The sequence below is a fragment of the Oryctolagus cuniculus genome, chromosome 8 (assembly GCF_051225735.1).
Source record: "Oryctolagus cuniculus isolate XC-2025 breed Fujian yellow rabbit chromosome 8, ASM5122573v1, whole genome shotgun sequence".
Classification (NCBI taxonomy): Eukaryota; Metazoa; Chordata; class Mammalia; order Lagomorpha; family Leporidae; genus Oryctolagus; species Oryctolagus cuniculus.
Window position 1 is genome coordinate 103,332,143 of NC_142874.1, and position 20,071 is coordinate 103,352,213.

Here is a 20,071-nt window from a genome sequence, read left to right on the forward strand (position 1 = left end):
GGGGCCCAAGGACTTGGGCCACCTTCTACTGCTTTCCCAGGCCATTGCAGAGAGCTGGATCAGAAGTGGAGCAGCCAGGACCTGAACTGGCTCACATATGGGCTGCAGGCAGTGACTTTACCCACTACACCACAGTGATGCCACCTCGAATATTTTTTTAAAAACATACAAACACATACATTTATCTAGATGTCTACAGGGTCAGTTTCATCAATATCACAGTCTTCTACCTCCACATCTGTCTCACTGGAACACCTTGGGGGCAATAATATGCATTAAGCTCTCTGTCTTCTCCTGGACATCTCCTGAAGGACTTATCTGAGCCTATTCTTAGTGAAGCGTCACTCTTTTTGGAAGTGTAATTGGCTAGCATATTTTAAAATTAATATTTTGGGCTCTTGTCTCAAGCTTAGAGAAGCATTCTAAGCTTAGGCATAAATGAAATGGGCAACAAGGTAAAGCTCAGAATTTATCTGGGGAACTAAGAGAAAGACAAAGGGACATAAGAGCTTTATTAAGGGAAAGGGGGTTGAAATATAAACTAGGAACTCCATACCAGGCTCTCAGAGGGCAGACTGGGGCTATGTGAAGGACTCTATAGGTCAGAAGTGTGGGAGTAGCTGCGTGGGCAGTAGTGGCAGCCAAAACAGGTGGTGTGTGCGGGATAACGGGGGTAGACCCAAGGCACTCCATACCTCTTATTAACTTCCAAAGGGGAGTGGTTACATAGTCTGATTAACAGGTGGGGGGATACAGATGAGATCATGTCTTTAGCTTTTGAATCTAATCAATCTATTCCTAACTTCCTGATTAGGTTCCATATCAGAAGTACCTAGGTGATGGCTTGCTTTGTTGGTTTCTCTTTTTTCATCATAGACAAGCATGTAAACATATGATTCACCAGAGATATTTCTCTCTATGAAGGAAAATACTTAGGGGTTGGAGTCCATGCTTTCTGACTAAGGCGCTTATTGAGTTCTACAAAAGTTTGTACTAAATCTTTCACTGTGAAATTTCTTGAGTGTGTTTCTTCTTTTTCTTCTCCTGCAGTTGTCATTTGTCTTGCCTATTCTACAGTAGTCAATTATTCAAGAACCAATTCTAGGGGCAGGCACTGTGGCATATAGTGCCTACGGTGCTGGCATCCCAGATAGCTGCTGGTTGAGTCCCAGCTGCTCCACTTCCAACCAACTCTCTGCCAGTGGCCTGGGAAAACAGCAGAAAATGGCCCAAGTGCTTGGATTTCCAAATCCACATGGGAGACCCTGGTCCTGACTTCAGATCAGCCCAGTTCCAGCCATTGCAGCCATGTGGAGAGTGAACCAGCAGATGGAGGACCTTTCTCTCTGTCTCTCTCACTCTGTCTGTAACTCTGCCTCCAACATAAATGAATAAATCTTAAAAAAAAAAAAAGAGCCACTTCTAGGATGTCACCCTCATCCACACCTATGCTGAAATTTTTTGCCATTTCAACCACTGCCTTTTTGATTTTAGCAGCCCCCCCCCCCCCCATTCTTGCAAAATCCTTTGTAGTGATAGTAAACCTTTTCAGGCCGGTGCCGCAGCTCACTAGGCTAATCCTACACCTTGCGGCGCCGGCACACCGGATTCTAGTCCCAGTCGGGATGCCGGATTCTGTCTCGGTTGCCCCTCTTCCAGGCCAGCTCTCTGCTGTGGCCAGGGAGTGCAGTGGAGGATGGCCCAAGTGCTTGGGCCCTGCACCCCATGGGAGACCAGGAGAAGTACCTGGCTCCTGCCATCGGATCAGCGCGGTGTGCCGGCTGCAGCGCGTTGACCGTGGCAGCAATTGGAGGGTGAACCAACAGCAAAGGAAGACCTTTCTCTCTGTCTCTCTCTCTCACTGTCCACTCTGCCTGTCAAAAATAAATAAATAAATAAAAATAAAAAAATAAAAAAAAATAAGAAAACCTTTTCAATGTCTTCTTCCAGATTCCATTCACAGACTCCACGGTGACCTAACTCCATGTCCAGCAAGGCTCTTGATACAGTCATAGAAGTCCTAATCTTGATAGTGTTGCACCAGTGTCTTTAGTTGCTGTGATAACTTGGGAGAAGTTCCTCCTCCGATACTGAGTCGTAAAAAGTACTCATGGTTCCTTAGATCCTAAGTTGGATCAAAGAGGATGTGCTTGGAGGGACAAGAAGGACAAGGTACAAGATTTTTTTACTTTTTCTTTTTTTTTTGACAGGCAGAGTTAGACAGTGAGAGAGAGAGAGAGAGACAGAGAGAAAGGTCTTCCTCCTATTGGTTCACCCCCCAAATGGCTGCTACGGCCGGCGCACTGCGCCAATCTGAAGCCAGGAGCCAGGTGCTTCCTCCTAGTCTCCGATGCGGGTGAAGGGCCCAAGCACTTGGGCCACCCTCCACTGCCTTCCCAGGGCCACAGCAGAGAGCTGGCCTGGAAGAGGGGCAACCGGGACAGAACCCGGCACCCCATCCGGGACTAGAACCCCGGGGTGCCAGCACCACAGGCGGAGGATTAGCCTAGTGAGCCTCAGTGCTGGCCAAGATTTTTTTCTTGATTTAATGGGAAGAGAAAACCAACAGAGAGACCTGCTACTTTCAGGCAACATAAAAAGCCATTTTTATGCTTATGAGCCATGTAAAATGAATTAACATGAAACTAAATCAAACACATGGAAAAACCTGTTAAAATGAAATGAACACTATGAGAAACAGTGACTTGATCAGCCCTCACCCTGACTGTTGATGAACAGCTTAATATGTTATCCCTCTTAGTATTTTTTTTGTTTGTTTGTTCTACTTAATACTTTTGGTTGAATACTGTAATCAATACACAATTCTTCTTAGGTGCTGAAACTTAACTGAAAAGTGATTGCTGTTAAATATAAGAGTGGGAATAAGAGAGGGAAGAGATGTGCAATTCGGGCCATGCTCAAGCTGACTTACCTCAAACAGTAGAGTTAGAAACATACTAGGGGATTCCAATTCCATCCCATCGAGGTGGCATGTACCAATGCCATCTCACTAGTCCCAGTGATCAATTTCTGGTCACAATTGATCAGAATGATAGGACTAAGAACCAAAGGGATCACATAAACAAGAATAGTGTCTGCAAATACTAGCTGATAGAATCAAAAAGGGAGAGAATGATCCAACATGGGAAGTGAGATACACAGCAGACCCATAGAATGGCAAATGTCCTAATAGCACTCTGGCCTCAGAATCAGCCCTTAAGGCATGCGGATCTGGCTGAAAAGCCCATGAGAGTATTTCAGGCATGGAAAGCCAAGACACTCTGGGGGGAAAAAAAAAAACCTAAATGAAAGATCTCCACGAGTGAGATCCCAGTGGAAAGAATGGGTCATCAAAGAAGGAGGTACCTTTCTCTGAAGAGAGGAGAGAACTTCCAGTTTGACTATGGCCTTGTCTAAAAATGATCAGAGTCAGTGATCTCAGGGGGCTTCCATAGCCTTGACAACTCATGACAAGAGCCTAGGGTGATTACTGATGCCATAAACAAGAGTGTCAATTTGTTAAGTCAACAACAGGAGTCACTGTGCACTCGCTCCTCATGTAGGTTCTTTGTCCTTAGTGTGCTGTACATTGAGATCTAATGCTATAACTAGTACTCAAACAGTATTTTTCACTTTCTGTTTCTGTGTGGGAGCAAACTGTTGAAATCTTTACTTAATGTATGCTAAACTGATCTTCTGTATATAAAGAGAATCGAAAATGAATCTTGATATGAATGGAAGGGGAGAGGGAGTGGATAAGGGGAGGGTTGCGGATGGAGGGACATTATGGGGAGGAAGCCATTGTAATCAATATTCTGTACTTTGGAAATTTATATTCATTAAATAAAAGTTAAAAAAATATATATTTGATTAAGTTAAAAAAAGATATATGGTGAACAGATATATGAGATTGCTAACAGTGTAGCACAACATACATTTTATAATAAACTTTTCCAAAAGTATGTGCAGTACATTCTAGAATAATGATTAGAAATACTGTAGAGTGACTGCATAAACCAGTAACATAGTCAGAACACATACATTTGAACAGTGCTTTGTACGACAATGTTATGATGGCTTTCACATGATTCATGGATAGACACTTTACTGCTCCATTGCCCGGCATCATAACGAAGGTCCATCATTCACAAAATTGCCATGTGGCACAAAACTTTACTTAAAAAAGACAACAAAGTTTCATATGTAAAGATGGTTATGATGTGAGCAACAATCTGGTAAGATGACAAAAAACTGTGCCCAAATGAGCATAGGAAATTTCTTTCAGGTTATGATTTAATGTATTAGCAGTTGGAAAAAATAATTTTTCTTAATCCTTCATGCTTTCACAATGTCTTCATGTTTGGGATAAACATTCTATTACAGCTATGTTATTGATCCTGATGTTGATTTCTTTCCATTCCTAGTAGGTAAATAAAGATAAAATATATTACAATATCTCTTTTTCTCACCAGTTATAAGCACAAAATAGAAATAACAACATTATAAAAATTTTTAAATAAAGCACACAATAGACCCCAATCTTAAATTTCACTCTGAAAATACAAGAGAGGACACTTGCAAAACACATTTCCATTTGTTAACAAGGTCATTTATATATATGATAATGTACTATAGAAATGAGCCCAGAACATGTAGTTTTAATATGTTTAGATTTTTAGCTGTCACTTTTACAGATGTCACCATAAATTAGACAATGAACCAGAAAGGCTTATTTGATGAATCAATATACATGCTAATTATCTCAAAAGCAGTATTACCAATGACATTATATAACATTAAATGTACACATATCAGCATTACAGAAAAGACCAAATAAAATAATCAAAAGCGAAAAGGGTAAGTCTGATTAGTCCTTTTTACTTCTTATCATCTTCACTGAAAATTTATTAGGTGCTCCAATTCTTCCACAAGCACTGTGTGAGAAATAAATAAGACTGGTTCTGACCTGCAGGTTTGCTGAAATGAAAAAAGCAACAATCAAGTACTCTGAGATTTACTGTTAGGAAGATAAACTGGTTACCAGAGGTTACGGAGCGTAGGGCAGAAAGGATGAAGAAAGTCTGCCCAATGAGTACTAAGTTACAGTTAGATAGGAGAAATAAATTTCAGTGTTCTATTACACAGTAGTATAACCATAGATAACAATAATGTGCTGTGTATTTCAAAAACAACTGGAAGAAAGGATATTGAATGTTTTTCAATTCAAAGAAGTGAAAATGTTTGAGGTGATGTTTATTTACTCTGATTTCAACCTTATACAGTATATACATGTATTAAAATACCACAAAGTACCACATACATATGAACAATTGTTATGTATAAAAATGTTGAAAAAAGAAAATTGATAAATAAATAAATATTACTATAAAAATATAAAATTATGACCACATTTATCAAACTACTCTCATTCAAATGTAAGGGTTACTCACAATAAAGCATTCAAACTGACTTTATAATGCAATTTACGCTTAGGTGCTCAGAAATGCACACACTAGTATATATTTTTATGATAAGCCATGTCATTAGAATCAATCCTATTCTATAACCCAAAAACTTAAATAGGAACTGAATATGGGAATTACATATATAACTTACAGAAAGACTATGACTGAAAATATGAAATATGATAGTAAAATATGAAAGCACAGGAAACAAAGGTGAAACTAAACAAATAGGATTATATCAAACTCAGAATCTTCTGCACAGCAAAGGAAATGATCAGTGAAGTAAAAAGGCACACAACAGAATGGGAAAATATTTGCAAGCTACCTATCTGACAAAGGGTTAATATCCCAAATATATCAGCAACTTAAAAAAACTCAACAACCAAAAGACAACCAGTTCACTTAAGAAATGGTCGAAGGACCTCAGCATACAGGTCTCAAAAAAAGAAAAATGGCCGAAGGGCCAGCAAATATATGAAAACATGCTCACTATCACTGGCCATCAGGGAAATGTAAATCTGAGATATCACTTCATCTTGTCAGAATGGATATTATCAAAAAGACAGAGTAACAAATGCTGAAAAAATGTGGAGAAAGGGGAACACTTAGACACTGTTCGTGGGAATGTGATTTAGTGCACCTACTCTGGAAAACAGTATGGAGATTTCTTTAAAAAGCTAGAAGTAGCTTTGCCTTATGATCCAGCAATTCCATTACTGGGTATAAACCCAAAAGACATCAGCACGTATGAAAGAGATACCTGTACAACCAAGTTGCTAGCAGCACTGTTCAGAATAGCCAAAATGTGGAATCACCCAAAGTTCCATCATCAGGTGAATGAATAAAGAAAATGAAATATTTGTAACTATAAGAAAGAATGAAATTCTAACATTCAAGGTAAAATGAATACAACTGGAGGACCTCACGTTGAGTGAAATAAGCCAGTCACAGAAAGGCAAAAATCACATGTTCTTCCTTATATGTGGATGATAAAATTAGAATGAAATTAAATAGCAAAAAATAAAAAGATGAAGAAATGCATGTATGTATCAGAATTACTGCAAATCTAGTGTTCTCAAATTTTGTTTTATATCTTTCTCAAATCAATGGTTAATACTGTCATACTAGTATAGCTTTAATGATCTATGTTTTTTTTTTTTGAATTGTATTGTATATGGGTGAAAAGAACACCTTTCCATTTGATTATTGTTTATAGCCCTTCCTATATTCCCACTGAACAAGGGTCTTTTTACTCTTTCTTATTGAACTCTTCATTTGGTGGAGCATTAAGTCTTTGACTATAATTTAAAAATATGTTATCTCAAAAATTAGTAAAGAAGGAAGGGGAGAGGGAGGAAGGGAGAGGAAAGTATTGTTATCCTAGGAATTATAGCTGTGAACTGCATTGAATTTGTATTGATAGACATTAACATGAAATTGTAAAGTACCCAGGGCCAGCACTGTGGCACTGCAGGTAAAGCCGCTGCCTGCAGTGCTGGCATCCCATCTGGGCAGCAGTTTTTGTCCGGGCTGCTCCACTTTGGATCCATCTCTGCTATGGCCTGGGAAAGCAATAAAACATGGCCAAAGTCCTGGGACCCCTGCACCCACACGGGAGACCCAGAAGAAGCTCCTGGCCCTGGTTTCAGATTGGCCCAGCTCTGGCCATTGTGGTCATTTGCAAAGTGAAGCAGTGGATGGAATATCTGTCTCTTTCTCTCTCTCTCTCTCTTTCTGTATAACTACCTTTCAAATAAATGAATAAATCTTAAAAAAAGAAAACATAAAGTAACCAATGGTAAAAATAAAAAAAAGGAAAAATTAAATTAAAAACATTTCAAAGCTGATCACAGTTCCTTAGGAATTCTCACTCATTCATAGTATTCAATATGCCATAAATAAAATGAACAATGTTGCTTTGTACAAGCGAAACAGAACAAAAAACTGATAGCACTGGCAATCCTCCGATGTGAATTTTTACATTTAAAACCAAGCCCTCAACTAGCACAACAATTGATTTTTGAAAACATTCTTCCTGAGAAAAGAGAAAGGTAATATCCATCTCTAAATGTATTTATGAGTCTAAACTTATCTTGATCTCAAATTCAAAAAGGGCTCTAACAGCAACAATTTATCTTTGTCACAAACAAAGATGCAAAAATACTAAGAAGATGTTTCCAAACCAAATCCAACATATAATCATTTTATTAACTGCTAAATAAGAATCTAATCAAATTCAACAATAATCATCATCAAAACTTAGAACAAGAATGGAAGAAAACCTCCCCAAACTAATGAAAGATATCTACAAAACTTCTGCAGGAGATAACATATTCAATCCAATACCCAAAAAAGGTAAGTATGTTTGTTAACACTATGCTTGTTTAGCATACTCTTGAAAGTACTGACCAGGCCATAAGAAGCACTAACAACAACAGCGATCTATATGCATATTTACACACATATGTGTGAAAGAAAAACATATACACATGAAATAAAAAAGAAGAAACATAGCTGTTATTACTTGGACATCACAGTTATCTAAATAAACAGCAACAGAACTATGTTTTGGTATAAAAATAAGTTCAGCAGTTTTTTTGGGTATACATTTTAAAATTGAATTTTAAAATTTCAATTGTGATCCTTCTGTGATTGTTAGTTTTGACTAGCACATGGGCTATCCAGATACATGATTCAGCATTATTTCTGGGTGTCACTTAAACTATCACACACTTATTTTGCTCACAAGATATAGATAGGCTAGAGAATTTTTACTTAATTTTGATAGTGCTTGTTTATGTCTGTTGACTGCTATTGGCTCTGCTAGGCTCTCATTGGTTTGGGATGGTCTTGGTTGAAATGACTGTGTTCTGCTTCAAGTGGTCTCATCCCCAAGGACTCACATCAGCCTGTATTCATGGTAGAGGAAGAGTTCTAGCTTTTGAGACCTATAATGGCAACCGGCACAATGTTATTTCCTCCATACTTTATTGGCTAATGTAAGTCACAAAGACAGATTCAAGGAGCAAGAAAATAGAATTCACCTTACAATGTGTGGGCAGTAAAGTGAAAATGTCTACAAAGGTGGATTCAGAGAAGGATGCAATCATTCTGCCAGGGATGCTATTGTGTCCTCTTCTCTACTAAATTTCTCGTAAATAAAGTTACTAAAAATTATATGAAAAATTGTTTTCAGAAGTAAGTCATCTTTTGTCTTTTCACTATTAGGTAGCTGTGTCATTTTGGCAACAATGACATACACTAATAATACATTCGAGGAAATATGAGTCAATCTTGCCCACTAGAAACCTTCATTGTATCATCACACATTTGCACTCAAAAATTCTTCCTGATTTTGTATAATTTAATAACAACCAGCCTATAACATTATGGAGAACATCTTAACAGAGTGTGACTAGTTAAAAAGTATCAAATTTATGCTTAGTGAACAATATGGAATATAAGTTAATCATTGTCTATATTTATACTTACAGTCTATATTTCTGCATAAAGATAAATATAGAATATAATGATTTATTTGTATGTAGTTTACATTATATATTATGTATTAGTATATATATAGTCTATATTTATGTTTAATGGACTGTATGCATGCAAATACTTATGTGTACAGGTGTATATTTATATGTAAGTATATGTGCTGAGATCAGGAGATATGATTCTTGACATTGCACACCAGCAACACTTGTGGCAGCTACAGTTTTGAAGGGAGCCGAGTAGGCTTGTGGATCCAGCCTGTGTTTATTGCGTGGATTACAGATCATGTTGATTGTCCCCTCTCCGGAGGAGCTTCAAGTACAGTGACCTGCAGAATTTAGCCCAGATCCTGGGCCTCCGGGCTCACCTGAAAGCAGACAAGTTAAGAGCCTTGAAAGCCCACCTGAAAGAGGAGGCCGGGAGAGAAAAAGAGCATCAGGCTGAAGGCCAAACCTCTGCTTCTTCCTGTATGGAGCCCAAGATAGAGATCTATGGCGAGGAACAAGCTGCCAGGGAGCTGGCCGGCCAGGTCACCAAAAGGAGGAGAAGGTGCAACACAGCCCACGGGAACCCTGCCCCCCAGCAGGAGCTTTCAGAGATAACAATAAGCAGCCCTCTGAATTCCAGAAGCAAGAAAAGCAAGAGACCAGATTCTCGGGACAACTGCAGAAGTTCCTTCTGGACCGCGTGAGTGCCGAGGAGGTGAGACTGCAGTTCCCCCAGGTGGAAGTGGAATGAATGGCAATAGAGACTCACTGGTACCTTCCCAAAGAAAGTCCGTCAACACAGATGGGTTTTCCAAACCTGGAAAAAATGAAACTGCAGTCACTATAAAATTTAAGAAGCTGTATGAGGCTCATTTTAAGGAAATGGAGTCCATTGATCAGTATGTTGAGAGAAAAGGGAAACATTTTAAAGAACCACAACCAGGAGGCCCACACTGTTGGTAGCAGGTAAAGCTGCCTCCTGCCATGCTGGCATCCCATAGAGGCACCAGTTCAAGTTCCAGCTGCTCCACTTCCAATCCAGCTCTCTGCTATGGCCTGGGAAAGCAGTGGAAGATGGCCCAAGTGCTTGGGCTCCTGCACGCATGTGGGAGACCCAGAAGAAGCTCCTGGCTCCTGGCTTTGGATAGGCCCAGCTGCAGTCATTGTGGTCAACTGGGGAGAGAACCAGCAGATGGAAGACCTCTCTCTCTCTCTCTCTCTCTCTCTGTCTCTCTCTCTGCCTCTCCTTCTCTCTGTGTGTAACTCTTTCAAATAAATAAGTAAATCTTTAAAAAAAACACAAGCAATTTAGTGAGCTTAAGAAGCAGCCCATTGATAAAGGAGGGGCGGCAACTCCAGTTCTTCTTCAAGGAAGACCCCCACTATGGCCTGCACCCTTGCCAGCCAACAGCCTGCCGGTCAGGGCACCTTGTGTCTGAAGGCTCGGCCAAGTGCTCCACTCTCTCAGCAACTAAAATAATGTCAGGTTTTCAGTAGCTACCAAAGATAATGAGCATAAGCATTCACTGACCAAGACTCCTGCCAGAATCCCCACGTGACCCTCTTTGGGAGTACCCCAAAGGGCCAGGCTGTGCTCGGGGCACTCAAGTTTAAGACCACCAAGGGAAATGTTGCTGTTACTCCATTCAAGTTGATGACTGTGGCAAAGCACACTCCAGTCTCCAATAAGAAACCTGTATTTGATCTCAAAGCAAGTTTGTCTCAAACTCTCAACTATGAGCCATACAAAGGAAAGCTGAAACCATGGGGGCAATCTAGAGAAAATAATTCTCTGCATGAACACAGAAACAGTTAACTTCCACAATAAAACTTAACAAACAATCACGTCTGCAAACTAGGGAAGAGCAACGGAACAAATATGAGCAAGAACGAAAGAGAAGAAAGTGAAGGCTTTGGGAGCTTGAAGGGGCCTCAGTGTGGCTAAAGATTAATCATTTTTCACATCCTGTAAATATTCCTTTGTTCTGAATTTGTTTCCTTTTGTAAATAATTTCATACTGTTTTTAAGCTTTAGTCAAAACATCTTTTTCTACTATTACTTGGTTCATAATCTCTGCATTGATCAAGAGTTCTTCATGTGCTGTACCCTAAAAAGACATCACCACCTTAAAGCTCAGAGATTTTGCAATAGTTTTGGCCCAAGTTCCTGTACAACTCATCCTTCTAATAAGCCCCATCCTTGAGATTCTTAGACTGTATTCATAATGTCAAGTTCCCTCTACTGGTTCTCATATTAACACATCTGCAGACCGCTTCGGGCTTTTACTCACAGGCAGCTAGTTGAAGCATATGCCCCAGGAGGGTCTGAACAAAACCAAGAGGAGGCTATGCTGGGAGGGAAAGGCCACCTCTTCATCCTGTAGTCTAGAGAACCTGGTGATCTTAATGAAACTGAGTTGACAGTTCGGTTATAGCATCAATATTTTATCTACATAAAAAGTACATTTAAGTTTATATTCATCTTTGTTCAAACCACTACATGTAATTGCCATCTGTCACTGTTTTACTCCAGCTTATTTAAAAAGAAAAGCTACAAGGGCCTATCACGATTTGGGAATTAGTGCTGTAAGGTTTACTATGCTCTGTCAACCTTACATCTTACTCATTTTAGAGAGGGCAGATTTGCTTACCTCATATCCTTGATCTTTGTTCTACCTAAGTAGCGTTTCTGTACTACTCAAATATCTTCATAAATAATTTTTTCTCATTATGGTATTCATTCTTTGTAAACTTGTCTTCCAAGAATTAGTTGACCAGCTAAGATGTGTGTACCCTTTCCTGACCCTCGCAAAACTGACTCATTTCTCTGGCTCTCCCTCTCTCTGTAACTCTATGTCTCAAATAAATAAAATAAAATGTTTAAAAAATAATAATAATTAAAGGCTTAAAAATGAAAAGCTTTAATGATATAAATAATTCATAATCTGAAAATAAAAAATCAAAATTTAAAATATGAAACAATTTTAACTGCCAAATGACATCACATATATAGAATCCACAACTGAATTCATGTAATGGGTCACCATCAAAACATAGGTGAAGAGGCTGGTGCTGTGGCACAGTGGGGTTAAGCCACCACCAGCAATGCTGGCATCCTATATGGGCACAGGTCAGATTCCTGGCTACTGCACTTCCAATTCAGCTTCCAGCTAATGGCCTGGGAAATCAATGGAGGATATGGAGGATGACCCAAGCTCTTGGAGCCCTGCACCTATGTGGGAGACCTAAAAGAAGCTCCTGGATCCTGGTTTCCATCTGGTCCAGCCCTGGCCATTGTGGCCATTTGAGAAATGAGCTAGCGGATAGAAAACTCTCACTCTCTCTGTCTCTGCTCTCTCTATCTCTCTGAAACTCTGCCTTTCAAATAAAATAAATAAATATTTCAAAATAGATTAAGTGAAAATACTGTATAAATTATCTTCATTTAGGTGTAGGTATATGTGAAATATAACTGAATTTCATCTGATCTGGTTTTACTTCTAGGCTTGGGACTTGAACAATGTCCAACCCCAACTGTTGTAGCCTTTGGGAAGTCAAAATAAGGTTCCATTCCTAAGACAGTGCATTATGTATGTGCAAATATTCCAAAAGCAAAAAAAAAAATTCTGAAATCCAAAACATTCCCCTTTCAAAGATTTTAGATAGCAAGTATGCAATCTGGCATTACCAAATGAATCAGAAATGGAAATGTTTGAATGAGCTGAAATTCTTCATGGAATTTGATTGCCTTGTTGAAAGATGGCAATGTGCTGAAATGTTAAGCAAATGTGAATAAATTATAACTTATAAAGAGATTTCATCAACATTATCACAAATTGATTACAATGCAGGAAATCAATATTTGAAAGGTGAGCTAACCTAAATGCAGAGTGTCTTGAAATTATTTATTTTTTCATATGGTGTTGTTCATTGAAGAGAAGTTTGTGTAAAGAGAAAGCACATCACAAATATGCACAAGTATAAATCTGCATAAAATTGAAAGCATATAATAAATATGTATAATGATTAGTTTTAATGAATGAATATACTCATGAAACCACTGCATTAGTCAAGATACATATATGATATTTCTTGGGAAGGATATTTGGCACACTGTTTAAGATGCAACATTTGCTGGGGGGAGGGGAACACAACACCAATGTGGCATAGTGGTTGAGCTGCTGCTTGCAGTGGTGGAATCCCATAGAGTAGAAACAGTTCCAGTCTAGCTACTGCACTTCCCATCCAGCTCCGTACGAATGTGATGGGGAAAGTAATCAGTGGGTGATGGCTCAAGCAGTTGTGTCCCTGCCATCGGCCTGGGAAATTATGTTAGTGTTGCAGGCTCCTGGTTTCAGCCTGGTCTAGTCTCAGATGCTGTGCACATTTTGGGGAGTGAACCATCTGTCTCTATCTCTCCCTTTTTCTGTCATTCTGCCTTTCAAATGAATACAATAAATCTTAAAAAAAAAATGTGCCCTGTGATGACACAGCTCATTTGGAGTGGCTGGGTTGAGTCTGCACTTCACCTCCATCTTCCAGCTAATGCGCATTCTGATAGGGAGCAGATGGTGACTCATGTGTTTTAGTCCCTGCCTCCAGTGCACCTACGTGGAAGATTTGGGCCTACTTCCAGGCTTGGGACGGGAACCTGGCCAACTCCAACTATTGCAGGCTTTAAGAAGTCAAAATCTCTCCCTCTTTCTCTCTCTCTCCCTTTGTCTACCTTTCAATAAATGAAATTAAATAAATTAGAAAATAAAAACAAATGTGTAATCATCATACCAGAGAGGCCTATTATGCCTCTTTCAGTGAGTTTTCATTTCCCTAAGGCAATCATTGTTTTTATTTGTAATGACGTTATTTTGACTTATTCTTCAATTTCAGGTGAAAAACCTCATACTTAAAAATAAACTAAATTTAATGTATCTATATGCATTAACATAATCTGAGAGATTTTTTCCTTTAAACTATTAAGTTAGTAAGATATATGATTTTTAAATTTTTTTTAACTTTTATTTAATGAATATAAATTTCCAAAGTACAGAATATTGATTACAATGGCTTCCCCCCCATAACGTCCCTCCCACCCACAACCCTCCCCTTTCCCACTCCCTCTCCCCTTCCATTCACATCAAGATTCATTTTCGATTCTCTTTATATACAGAAGATCAGTTTAGCATACATTAAGTAAAGATTTCAACAGTTTGCTCCCACACAGAAACATAAAATGAAAATACTGTTTGAGTACTAGTTATAGCATTAGATCTCAATGTACAGCACACTAAGGACAAAGATCCTACATGAGGAGTAAGTGCACAGTGACTCCTGTTGTTGACTTAACAAATTGAAACTCTTGTTTATGGCCTCAATAATCACCCTAGGCTTTTGTCATGAGCTGCCAAGGCTATGGAAGCCCCCTGAGATCCCTGACTCTGATCATTTTTAGGCAAGGCCATGGTCAAAGTGGAAGTTCTCTCCTCCCTTCAGAGAAAGGTACCTCCTTCTTTGATGACCCATTCTTTCCACTGGGATCTCACTCATGGAGATCTTTCATTTAGGTTTTTTTTTCCCCCAGAGTGTCTTGGCTTTCCATGCCTGAAATACTCTCATGGGCTTTTCAGTCAGATCCGCATGCCTTAAGGGCTGATTGTGAGGCCAGAGTGCTATTAGGACATTTGCCATTCTATGGGTCTGCTGTGTATCTCACTTCCCATGTTGGATCATTCTCTCCCTTTTTGATTCTATCAGCTAGTATTTGCAGACACTATTCTTGTTTATGGGATCCCTTTGGTTCTTAGTCCTATCATTATGATCAATTGTGAAGAGAAATTGATCACTGGGACTAGTGAGATGGCATTGGTACATGCCACCTCGATGAGATTGAATTTGAATCCCCTGGTATATTTCTAACTCTACCGTTTGAGGTAAGTCAGCTTGAGCATGTCCCGAATTGCACATCTCTTCCCTTTCTTAGTCCCACTCTTATATTTAACAGCGATCACTTTTCAGTTAAGTTTCAGCACTTAAGAAGAATTGTGTGTTGATTACAGTATTCAACCAAAAGTATTAAGTAGAACAAACAAAAAAATACTAAGAGGAATAACATATTAAGCTGCTCATCAACAGTCAGGGTGAGGGCTGATCAAGTCACCGTTTCTCATAATATTCATTTCACTTTAACAGGTTTCCTTTTTGGTGCTCAGTTAGTTGTCACCTATCAAGGAGAACAAGTGGTATTTGTCCCTTTGGAATTGGCTTATTTCACTCAACATAATGTTTTCCAAATTCGTAACAGGGATCACTTTTCAGTTAAAAGTTAAACACCTAAGAATAATTGTGTGTTAATTACAGAGTTCAACCAATGTTACTAGAACAAAAAAAAATACTAAAATGGATAAAGTATTACAATTGTACATCAACCGTCAGGACAAGAGCTGATCAAGTCACTGTTTCTCATAGTGTCCATTTCACTTCAACAAATTTCCCCTTTGGTGCTCAGTTAGTTGTCGCCAATCAGGGAGAACATATGATATTTGTCCCTTTAGGACTGGCTTAATTCACTCAGCATGATGTTTTCCAAATTCCTCCATCTTGTTGCAAATGACTGGGTTTCATTGTTTTTGACTGCTGTATAGTATTCTATAGAGTACATGTCCCATAATTTCTTTATCCAGTCTACTGTTGATGGGCATTTGGGTTGACTCCAGGTCTTAGCTATTATGAATTGAGCTGCAATAAACATTAATGTGCAGACTGCTTTTTTGTTTGCCAATTTCATTTCCTTTGGGTAAATTCCAAGGAGTGGGATGGCTGGGTTGAATGGTAGGGTTATATTCAGGTTTCTGAGGAATCTCCAGACTGACTTCCATAGTGGCTTAACCAGTTTGCATTCCCACCAACAGTGGGTTAGTTTCCTTTTCCCCCATATCCTCTCCAGCATCTATTGTTGGTAGATTTCTGAATGTGAGCCATTCTAACTGGGGTGAGGTGGAACCTCATTGTGGTTTTGATTTGCATTTCCCTGATTGCTAGTGATCTTGAACATTTTTTCATGTGCCTGTTGGCCATTTGGATTTCCTCTTTTGAAAAATGTCTATTGAGGTCCTTGGCCCATCTCTTAAGTGGGTTGTTTGTTTTGATCTTGTGGAGTTTCTTGATTTCTTTGTAGATTCTGGTTTTCAACCCTTTATCAGTTGCATAGTTTGCAAATATATTTTCCCATTCTGTCGGTTTTCTCTTCACTTTCCTGACTGTTTCTTTTGCAGTACAGAAACTTCTCAATTTGATGCAATCCCAAATGTTAATTTTGGCTTTGACTGCCTGTGCTTCTGGGGTGTTTTCCAAGAAGTCGTTGCCGGTACCTATATCTTGCAGGGTTTTTCCAATGCTCTCTAATAATTTGATGGTGTCAGGTCGTAGATTTAAGTCTTTAATCCATGTTGAGTGGATTTTTGTGTAAGGTGAAAGGTAGGGGTCTTGCTTCATGATTCTGCACGTGGAAATCCAATTTTCCCAGCACCATTTATTGAATAGACTGTCCTTACTCCAGGGATTGGTTTTGGACCCTTGATCAAATATGAGTTGGCTGTAGATGTTTGGATTGATTTCTGGTGTTTCAATTCTGTTCCATTGGTCTATCCATCTGTTTCTGTACCAGTACCATGCTGTTTTGATTACAACTGCCCTGTAGTATGTCCTGAAATCTGGTATTGTGATGCCTCCAGCTTCGTTTTTGTTGTACAAGATTGCTTTAGCTGTTCGAGGTCTCCTGTGTCTCCATATGAATTTCAGCATCATTTTTTCCAGATCTGAGAAGATGGTCTTCGGTATCTTCATTGGTATTGCATTGAATCTATAAATTGCTTTTGGGAGAATGGACATTTTGATGATATTGATTCTTCCATTCCATGAGCAAGGAAGATTTTTCCATTTCTTGGTATCCTCTTCTATTTCTTTCTTTAAGGTTTTGTAATTTTCATCGTAGAGATCTTTAACGTCTTTGGTTAAGTTTATTCCAAGGTATTTGATTGTTTTTGTAGCTATTGTGAATGGGATAGATCTTAGAAGTTCTTCCTCAGCCATGGCATTGTCTGTGTATACAAAGGCTGTTGATTTTTGTGCATTGATTTTATACCCTGCTACTTTGCCAAAATCTTCTATGAGTTCCAATAGTCTCTTAGTAGAGTTCTTTGGGTCCCCTAAATAAAGAATCATATCATCTGCAAAGAGGGATAATTTGAGTTCTTCCTTCCCAGTTTGTATTCCTTTAATTTGGCAGGGCAAAGTTACCACTTATCATTAGTCATATTGAATGTGAATGGCCTGAACTGTCCAGTTAAAAGACACAGATTGGCTGATTGGGTTAATGAACAAAACCCATCTATTTGCTGCTTACAAGAAACACATCTTTCCAACAAAGATCCATACAGACTGAAAGTGAAAGGCTAGAAAAAGATACACCATGCCAACAGAAATTAAAAAAGAGCGGGCGTAGCCATCTCAATATCGGACAACATAAACTTTACCACAAAAACTGTTAAGAGAGACAAAGAGGGACACTATATAATGATTAAGGGATCAATACAGCAAGAAGATATAACAATTATCAATGTATATGCACCTAACTACAGGGCACCTGTTTATCTAAAAGATTTGTTAACAGACTTAAAGGGAGACATAGACCCCAATACAATAGTACTGGGGGACTTCAATACTCCACTCTCAGAAATAGACAGATCAACAGGACAGAGCTCAACAAGGATACAGTAGATTTAAATGACACTATAGCCCAAATGGATCTAACAGATATATACAGAACTTTCAATCCCACAGCTAAAGATTTTACATTCTTCTCAGCAATGCATGGAACCTTCTCTAGGATTGACCACATACTAGGCCATAAAGCAAGTCTCAGCAAATTCAAAAGAATTAGAATCATACCATGCAGCTTCTCAGACCATAAAGGAATGAAGTTGGAAATTAGCAACTCAGGAATCCCTAGAGCATATGCAAACACATGGAGATTGAACAACATGCTCCTGAATGAACAATGGGTCATAGAAGAAATTAAATGAGAAATCAAAAACTTTCTGGAAGTAAATGAGGATAACAACACAACATACCAAAACTTATGGGACACAGCAAAAGCAGTGCTAAGAGGAAAGTTTATATCAATAGGTGCCTACATCAAGAAATTGGAAAGGCACCAAATAGATGAGCTTTCAACACATCTCAAGGATCTAGAAAAACTGCAGCAAACCAGACCAAAATCTAGTAGGAGAAGAGAAATAATTAAAATCAGAGAAGAAATCAACAGGATTGAATCAAGAAAAACATTACAAAAAATCAGCCAAACAAGGAGCTGGTTTTTTGAAAAAATAAACAAAATTGACACCCCATTGGCCCAACTAACTAAAAAAAGAAGAGAAAAGACCCAAATCAATAAAATCAGAGATGAAAAAGGAAACGTAACAACAGACACCACAGAAATAAAAAGAATCATCAGAAATTACTACAAGGACTTGTATGCCAGCAAACAGGGAAACCTATCAGAAATGGATAGATTCCTGGACACATGCAACCTACCTAAATTGAACCAGGAAGACATCGAAAACCTAAACAGACCCATAACTGAGACAGAAATTGAAACAGTACTAAAGGCCCTCCCAACAAAGAAAAGCCCAGGACCAGATGGATTCACTGCTGAATTCTACCAGACATTTAAAGAAGAACTGACTCCAATTCTTCTCAAACTATTCAGAACAATCGAAGAAGAGGGAATCCTTCCAAATTCTTTCTATGAAGCCAGCATCACCTTAATTCCTAAGCCGGAAAAAGATGCAGCACTGAAAGAGAATTACAGACCAATATCCCTGATGAACATAGATGCAAAAATCCTCAACAAAATTCTGGCCAATAGAATGCAACAACACATCAGAAAGATCATCCACCCAGACCAAGTGGGATTTATCCCTGGTATGCAGGGATGGTTTAATGTGCACAAGACAATCAATGTGATACACCACATTAACAGACTGCAAAGAAAAACCATATGATTATCTCAATAGACGCTGAGAAAGCATTTGATAAAATACAACACCCGTTCATGATGAAAACTCCAAGCAAACTGGGTATGGAAGGAACATTCCTCAATACAATCAAAGCAGTCTATGAAAAACCCACAGCCAACATCCTATTGAATGGGGAAAAGTTGGAAGCATTTCCACTGAGATCTGGTACCAGACAGGGATGCCCACTCTCACCACTGATTTTTAAAATGTTAATAAAAGTTAAAAATAAAATTAGCCATAATGAATGATTACTTTAAAGTTTTGGGGAATATTACTTTATGACATTTTGCAAAGAAATTTGGTCTATGCTCCACAAATATATTAGTTATAATTCTATCTTCTTATAATTATCATATTTTGGTATCAGTTTGAGAAAAGTGTGTGCTTTTCAAAAAAAATAAATTTGTTTTATTTAAATTAATAGATTTGTTGTTAAAGTATTGTTGTTAATACTTTCTACAGTCAATAAAAAACAAATTTGGGAGCAATGACTCTTCCCACCAGACTCTCTCTCCAACCCACAATCCCATCCTTCTTCATCTTCCTCTTCAATTCCCATTCTTATTTTTTACTAAGATCTAATTTCAATTAATTTTATATACATCAGATTAATCCTACACTAAGTAGAGTTCAGCAAATAGTATGGAAAAACAACTTGTTCCTCAAAAGTTGAGACAAGGGCTGTTCAAAGTCATTGCATCTCAAAGTGCCAATTTCATTACTACAAGTCACCTTTTAGGTGCTCTATTAGTTACCACAAGGCAGGAGAATATACGTCCTTTGGGACTGGCTTATTTCGCTAATAATGTTTTCCAGTTGTATCCATTTTGTTGCAAATGACAGGATTTCATTTATTTTTTACTGATATATAGTATTCCATGGATACATATTACATAATTTCTTTATCCAGTCTTCAGTTGTAGGGCATCTAAGTTGATTCCATTTTTTAGCTATTATGAATTAAGCTGCAATAAATATGATGTACAGATAACTCTTTCATATGTTGATTTCATTTTCTCCATATTGTCTCCCACATTGTCTGTACCAG

General features: G+C 38.4%; 1 pseudogene; it reads left to right on the top strand.

The window, feature by feature from the left end:
• Window positions 1-10,902, top strand: part of LOC100343232 (nucleolar and spindle-associated protein 1-like) — a 77,205-nt pseudogene extending 66,303 nt beyond the window's left edge.
• The last annotated feature ends 9,169 nt before the right edge of the window (window positions 10,903-20,071 follow it).